Here is a 7,473-nt window from a genome sequence, read left to right on the forward strand (position 1 = left end):
TAACAACAATATGGCAAGAGCCAAACCTGGAGACAGGAGGCCTGGTTTGAAGGAGACCTAATGTCATAGAAGGAAGATCAAGGAGGTACGAGGTGCATTTTAAGGATAGAATCCATAGGACTTTGTCCAATTGGATATGTTTAAAGGGGGGAAAATTAAAGAACAGTCTGTAGATTTTAGCCAGGGTAGATGGTGATGCTGTTAGTCGAGGAGGTATGGTTCAGGTCTAATGTCCACTCCCCACAACCATCCCATCATAGATGTGCCTTTGTACCCTCTTGAGAGAAAGTGAATTGTCTGTACAGATATTTGATGAAAGAGCAAAGGCTGGAGCCCAGGACGCCCAAATTCTGTCTAGTGCTCCTTTATCTAACAGTGATTCTCCATCAATCTGTGGGGAATCCAGATTTTTTTCCCTTAGTTTCTAATCCTCAGTTGATTTATACTTTTAAAAAAATGGAATGGTTCACAAATTTGCATGTCATGCTTGCTCAGGGTCCATGCTAATCTTCTCTATATCGTTCCTTTTTTTTTTTTTTTGTATATATGGTGCCAAAGCAAGCATTGATTTATACTTTTATAAAATAAAAGTGAATTATTAGAAAAATTATATCTAACTTTTAAATTATTAGGTACAAAAACTGCCCTCTTAAATTGCTGTAAATATTTCTAAAGGATTATTCCCAATTCCCATACTTACGGCTAAGCCAGAGGTCAATCAGATGGCAAACATGCACTTGTCTCCAGACCAACCTGATGTCTCTGGTCCACACAGATCTGAAGGAGCAGTGGGAGCTGAGTTTACAAGAATGAGGAGACTAAACATAGTTGAAATTGGATCTGCCTGGCTACCACCGAAAAAGATGCCACCTGTCCAGTTTACCAATTACCAACCCCCAGTGAAAGTGTTCTTTGTACTGCTCCCCCTAGTGCAATGGTGGTCCTACTGTCACAACTTCACTGAAAGAGGCCCCTTAAAGGATTTTCTTCATAAAGAAATCATTTCCAGTAAATCTGCCAGAACAGTTAGTGGCCATCCTGATTTTCAGTCCCTAGGTTATTGGACACATTCCATTCATGGACTGGCAGTTTGGCAGGCTTCTTGGTTCCCTTCTCCTGCCTGCCAAGGAAAAGAAAGGTATGACTCTTTGCTTGCTCATTCTATCCCTCTGCAAGGAAGAAAAAAAAAAAAAAAGCACTCAAACACTGCTTGCTATATTAACACTGGAGGGAAAGAACTAATATTCACTTACACAATCCAGCTTACACTTGCACAATCTACTGAAGGAAACGGCAGAGTGACATTTGCACCTAATCCTTCCATAGGACTGTGACTAAGACTGCAAACAGCAGAGGGAAAGCACAGGGTTGCTTGGTGCATGGGGGGTAAATGAAAGTTATTTGATAGGCAAGGGGCACCTGCAGTTATAGGAACAGATTTTTTTTTTTTTTAAGGGACTTTTGCCTCTGTAATCCTCAGATAGAAACACAATAAACAACCCAATTGGTGAGAGAGCTGTGATGTGAGGAATAGGGTCCAGGGCTCTAGGGGAGATGTAGGGTGATGGGAAGAAGTTAGAGGCCAGAAAGTCACAAGGCCTACAAGACCACATCGACCTGGCAGAATAGGGTTGTGTTTATCTTACACAAGAGTCTCTGAGGCTTCTGTACTGGCACCCTGTCACGTCATATATGTGATATTTCCTTCTTCCTTGTTAGATGAGAAAGTAGGAGGGCAGTGGCCTGCATGTAACCATTCTCAGCTCTGTGAAGTGCAGATGTGAAGCGAGAGCATAGTAACCACACTGGTGTCCTTATTCTGTTTTTGGCTGTTTTGAGTCTGAGTTGTCGTGGCCTTCTTTTTTTTTTGCTGGTCTCTTGAACGCTCCTGTGTTTGAATGGTGGCATGATAGCGTTCTGGGGGCAAGCATAGAGATTTTGGCTTTCCTGGTATTTGCCGTCAGTGTCCATGTGGATTCTAGTATTTGAGTATTTCCTGTGTAAACCCATGCTACTAGCTGTCACTCACCAGCTCTTCTTACTGGAAGAAACCTCAGAAGGACTCCCCTTGTGTACTTGTCTCCCTTTACCACCCTAGGCACACCCAAATGGATGGATCACCACCATTTCCTTGACTCTCCCAATCTATTTCTTCAAACAAAAATGCTCTCATACCAACCTCCCACCCGTACCCCCACCTTCCCTACCTGGAGAGCCAAGTTAGAAACATAGCAGACCCTGATAGACGACTTCCTTTTCATTTCTGCCTCCATTGCCGTGTTCAATCAATTGCAAAATCCTGCGTTTCTGTGGCTGTGGTGTAGGCCAGCAGCTGTAGCTCCAATCTGATCCCTAGACCGGGAACTTCCATATGTCTCTGGTGCAACCCTAAAAACCAAAATATATGTATTGCTGTGTTCAATCAATTGCAAAGTCTTATCGATTTTATCCTTTATAAAAATGTATATATTTTTTGGAGTTCCTGTTTTGGCTCAGCGGATATGAATCCAACTAGTACCCAAGAGGATGCAAGTTTGATCCGTGGCTTTGCTCAGTGGGTCGGGATTCCAGCATTGCCATGAGTTATGGTGAAGGTCACAGAGGCTCGGATCCTGTGGTGCTGTGGCTGTGGTGTAGGCCAGCAGCTGTAGCTCTGATTCTACCCCTAGCCTTGGAACTTCCATATGCCTTGGATGAAGTCCTAAAAAGCAAAATTATATATATATATATATAACTTTTTTTTTTTTTTTCTACACCTGAGGCATTCAGTCCAGGGATTGAATCCACACCACAGTTGTAACCAGAGCCACAACAGTGAAAATGCGGGATCCTTCATCAGCTGAGCCATGAGGGGGGCTTCAACTTTATCCTTTACATATTTTTCACTGCTGTTACCTGTTTTCTTTTCTTTATTATTTCTTGTCCCCCTAGATCTCTTATCTTCACTGTCACTAAGAAATCCATCTAAAGCCCAGCTCTGACCATGTCGCTCTCAAGGTTAAAAACTCTCTGATGGCGCCTCGTAGTTAAGAGAGTGAAGCCCTGCTTTCAGCATGATAAACAAAGGGTTTTTTGACCTGTTTTCTGTTCTCCTCTGTGGAGTCTTCTCTTCAGAATCTTTGCTGGTACTTAGGGAGACAGGGGATCAGAAGGTGCCTGGTGCACCATGCTACCTCATGCTACCACTCCTTTGCCTGTCTTGTCCCCTTCCCACTAGGTTGCCCTGGCTCAGGTGTCTTCCCTGACATTCCAGAAGGGGTGAGGATTTTTGTGTTCCTCTATCACACTTTATAGAAATTAGTTGTACACTGCTTCATTTCCTCTCCTAGGCAGGGACTGTGTTTTCTTCAGCTCTATATCCTTAAAGCATTGTATGATACTAAATATACTCAATTAGTATTCACTAAAGTGAGGGGAATATACATTCTTCAGTTTTTTCTCATTTCCTTATTTTACATTTATTCCCCTGCATTAGTCAAATAAACCAAGACTTGTTTTCTTATATTAATATCATTTTTTTTGGTAAGAAATGATGATAAAGAAGAGAAGCAGTGAAAGTAATGTGTGTTGTGGTATGTGTGTGTGTGTATGAGAGAGAGAGAGAGAAATGCTGACAGAATGAGATTCCAGGGAACCTGTGTGCCCTTAACACACTTAGACATCACCAGAGCCTTTAATTATACTATTTTTTTTATTTATTAATAACAAATAACAATTACGTAAACTTTAAAACTGTACTTTCCCCTTCATTATTGTATTTTTACCTCACAATAGCTCTGTAATGTCACTCTCCTTGTTTTCATGATGAGGAAGCAGAAAGCTTGAATGATTTGCTCTTGGCTAGTTGGCTGAATATCTAAAGCAAGATCTACTGCTTCATGATGCTGAACTCTCTTAGAGCTAAGGGCTGCAATGATAAGACTTCTGCTGCTTGGCATCCACAAAAGTCACAGGCAAGTAGAGGGAGTGAACATGTTTATCTTATTTATTTTTTGACTGGTATTAACAAGGGGAGACCTTGACAGCACTCATTTATAGATTGCCTAGCACAGTGTTTGGCACATGGAATAATCTTGTTTATATCTGCAATAGTATCTTGCTGGTATTATGACAAGAATTGGGTTAAGCTTGTAAATCAGTTTGAGAGAATCAACATCTTTACTATGTTGAGTTTTGTCAGTCCGTCAGCATAATATGTCTCTTCATTTGTTTAGAATGTCTTTGTTTTGTTTTATCAATATTTTATAATCTTCAGTATACAAATCTTATGCATAATTTTTAGATTGACACAAATTTTTTTTTTTTGGTTTCCATATGTCTGGTGCTAGTATAAACAAGTACAATTAATTTTTATAGTTTATCTTATATCTTGTGATCTTGCTGAACTCAATTATTCTAGGAGGATTTCTTGTGTTTTTTTTTTTTTTTTGATTTTCAATAAGGATGATCATGTTCTCTTTATTTTTTTTAATTTTTTGTCTTTTTAGGGGTGCATACGCAGCATATGGAGATTCCCAGGCTAGGGGTCTAATTGGAGCTGTAGCCGCTGGCCTACTCCAGAGCCATAGCAATAGCAATGTCAGATCCGAGCCACGTCTTCGACCTACACCACAGCTCATGGCAACGCCGGATCCTTAACCCACTGAGTGAAGCCAGGGATCTAACCTGCAACCTCATGGTTCCTAGTCGGATTCTTTCCCACTGCACCACGACAGGAACTCCAAGGATGATCATGTTCTCTTTAAATAGGGACTTTTTTACTTTTTCCTTTCTTATCTCTATGCCTTTTATTTACATTTCTTGACTCTTCAAACTGGCTAAATTTCTAGTACTACGTTGATTAAGAGTGGTGAGAGTAAATGTCCCTTTCTTTTTTCCCCATCTTCAAAGAAAAGCACTTAGTCTTTCTCCATTAAGTATAATGTTACCTGTAGGTCTCTGTAGATGTTCTTCGTTAAGTTGAGGAAGCTCCCTTTTAATTCTCTTTTTCTGAAAGTTTTTTTTTTTAATCAAATATAGGTGTCGAATTTTGTCAAATGATTTTTCTGTATCCATTGGAATAGTCATGGGATTATTGGCATTTTTTTCCCCCTCAAGATTGGTCTTCTTTCCCCAATCTGTATGTCACCTCTTGGCACCTTCTTTCTGAACAATTCAAGGCTACAGACAAATTCTTTAGCACTGTCTGAAATCAGACCTGCTTTGGGATCCAGACTGGTCTCAGCAAGGAATGGGGTTCCCAATATTACTCATGTATAAAATGTGTATAGATATTTTACCTTAAACCATGTTCCTTTGGCTTCTTTTGTGTCTATGCAGCCTTGAGACTATAGCAGAGGAGGAGAAGATGCAACCTGATGAATTGTACAAGAGCACAGTTCCTGGTGATTGGCGAGACCAGTTCTTCAACTGTTTCTTCATAGTTTCTGAAACACACAAGATAATTGTTGTTCTGTCTTAATTCTGATCATTTTCACATTGAGTCTTCCATTACGTGGCTTGGTCTTGTGGTGAGCAGACTGCAAGGCAACCTGTTCAGATACCTGCCTCTGCTGCTGAGTATCACCTAGAGAGAAACCTTTGCCTCCATGAGAAAAAAGCTCAATTGTGTATCTCTTCCATTTTTTGTCTACAGTGTCTACAGTTATTTATTTGAGCAATTTCCTGTCTTCTATAATAGATTTTGGAGATCCTGTCGTGGCTTAGCGGTTAATGAACCCGACTGGTATCCGTGAAGACGTGGGTTCAATCCCTGGCCTTGCTCAGTAGGTTAAGGATCTGGCGTTGCCTCAAACTGTGGCATAGCCCCCAGCTGTAGCTCCAATTCGACCCCTAGCCTGGGAACCTCCATATGCTGCGTACAACCCTAAAAAGACAAAATAATAGTAATAATAATATAATAGACAGATTTTCAGTCCTCAATAAGGAAAGACCAAAAGGAAGATAAATGAGCAATTACTGAGGTCCTACTATGTGACAAGTGCCATCACATAAATCATTTATTGGTTCAATAAATAGTATATGCACAATCTGATTAAATAAATGGAGGATACATGGATGATGAGGATAAGGTCCATGCATAAAAGGAGCTCGTAGTCTACTGAGAGACAGACAATTTCTAAGGAGAAAGAATAGAATTGGTAATACTGAATAAGGCTTAGCACTCCTTGGAGGTATTTTTATTCCGAGTTTACAAATTTAGAAACTGAGGCCACTAGAGGTTAAGTGATGAATTCATGATCACAGAGTTAGAACTAGAATTTAAATTCAGATCTGAATCAATTAGGAAAAAAACTCTACCAGAAAAATGCATTTTAAAATTTATTTCAGGGAGTTCCTCTCATGGCTCAATGGTGATGAACCCAATGAGTATCCATGAGGCTTGGGTTTGACCCCTAGCTCTGCTCAGTGGGTTAAAGATCCAGCACTGCTGTGAGCTGTGGTGTAGGTCGCAGATGCAGTTCGGATCTGGCATTGCTGTGGCTGTGGCGTAGGCCATGGGTTACAGCTCTGATTTGACCCCTAGCCTGGGAAGTTCCATATGCCCCAGGTGCAGCCCTAAAAAGACCAAAAAAAAAAAAAAAACAAACCCAAAAGTCATTTCAGGAATTCTTGTTGTGGCTTGGAAAGTTATGAGCCCAACGAGCATCCATGAGGATGAGGGTTTGATCCCTGGCCTTACTCAGTGGCTTAAGGATTCAGCGTTGCTGTGAACCATGGTATAGGTCACAGACATAGTTTGGATCTGGTGTTGGTGTTGTTGTGGCTGTAGCTTTGGCCTGCAGCTGCAGCTCTAGTTCGACCCCTAGCCCAGGAACTTCCATATGCCATGGGTGCAGCCCTAAAAAAAAAAAAAAGAAAAAGAAAAAAAAAATATTTCAAGTATTAGGCTTAGAAATATAGTGTAATTAACATATATGGTTAGAAATGTTTTGTTATTGTGCCCTAAAAAATTATCAGCTTTGACCTGATCAATCTTTAAAGGACACAGGAGTTGGAGTCTTGTAAAATGAGCACCAGAACGAAGTCAGGCAGAAAATCACTGAAATTCACTCCTGGCTTCTGGACATTCTAGTTGTGTGAACATGGACTTGACATATAATGCCTTTTTCTAAATTTGTGCTCCCATATCTTTAAAGCACAGGCAATTAATACTTCAAGGTGAAGATTATACAAGATACATAGTAGTATACACAGTAAATGTACTATATGTACTACTGCATGTAGTAGACATATAGTAAATATTGGATAATTTCGAATCAAACTGAAATATTTTAATACTTTATTGTTTCATTGTTTTGTCTTTCCCCCAGGGCTTTATTTTACTTTATTTATTTATTTTTTACTTGTTTAAAAAGTTAAGGAGATGGGCAGAGGGATGAAACAGAAGTGTTCAGAAAGAAATCTGGCGCATTCATGCTGTCAAGGGGATTGTGGATATGCAATTTCTAAAACTTAAGTTTTAGCTTTAGG

General features: G+C 40.1%; 1 non-coding gene across 1 annotated transcript; it reads right to left on the minus strand.

The window, feature by feature from the left end:
• Nucleotides 1–450: 450 nt before the first annotated feature.
• LOC125114095 (U6 spliceosomal RNA) lies at nucleotides 451–556 on the minus strand. The gene has a single exon (XR_007131695.1). It is a non-coding gene; the product is annotated as a U6 spliceosomal RNA (small nuclear RNA).
• Nucleotides 557–7,473: the final 6,917 nt, after the last annotated feature.

Source organism: Phacochoerus africanus, chromosome 1, assembly GCF_016906955.1.
Source record: "Phacochoerus africanus isolate WHEZ1 chromosome 1, ROS_Pafr_v1, whole genome shotgun sequence".
Lineage (NCBI taxonomy): Eukaryota > Metazoa > Chordata > Mammalia > Artiodactyla > Suidae > Phacochoerus > Phacochoerus africanus.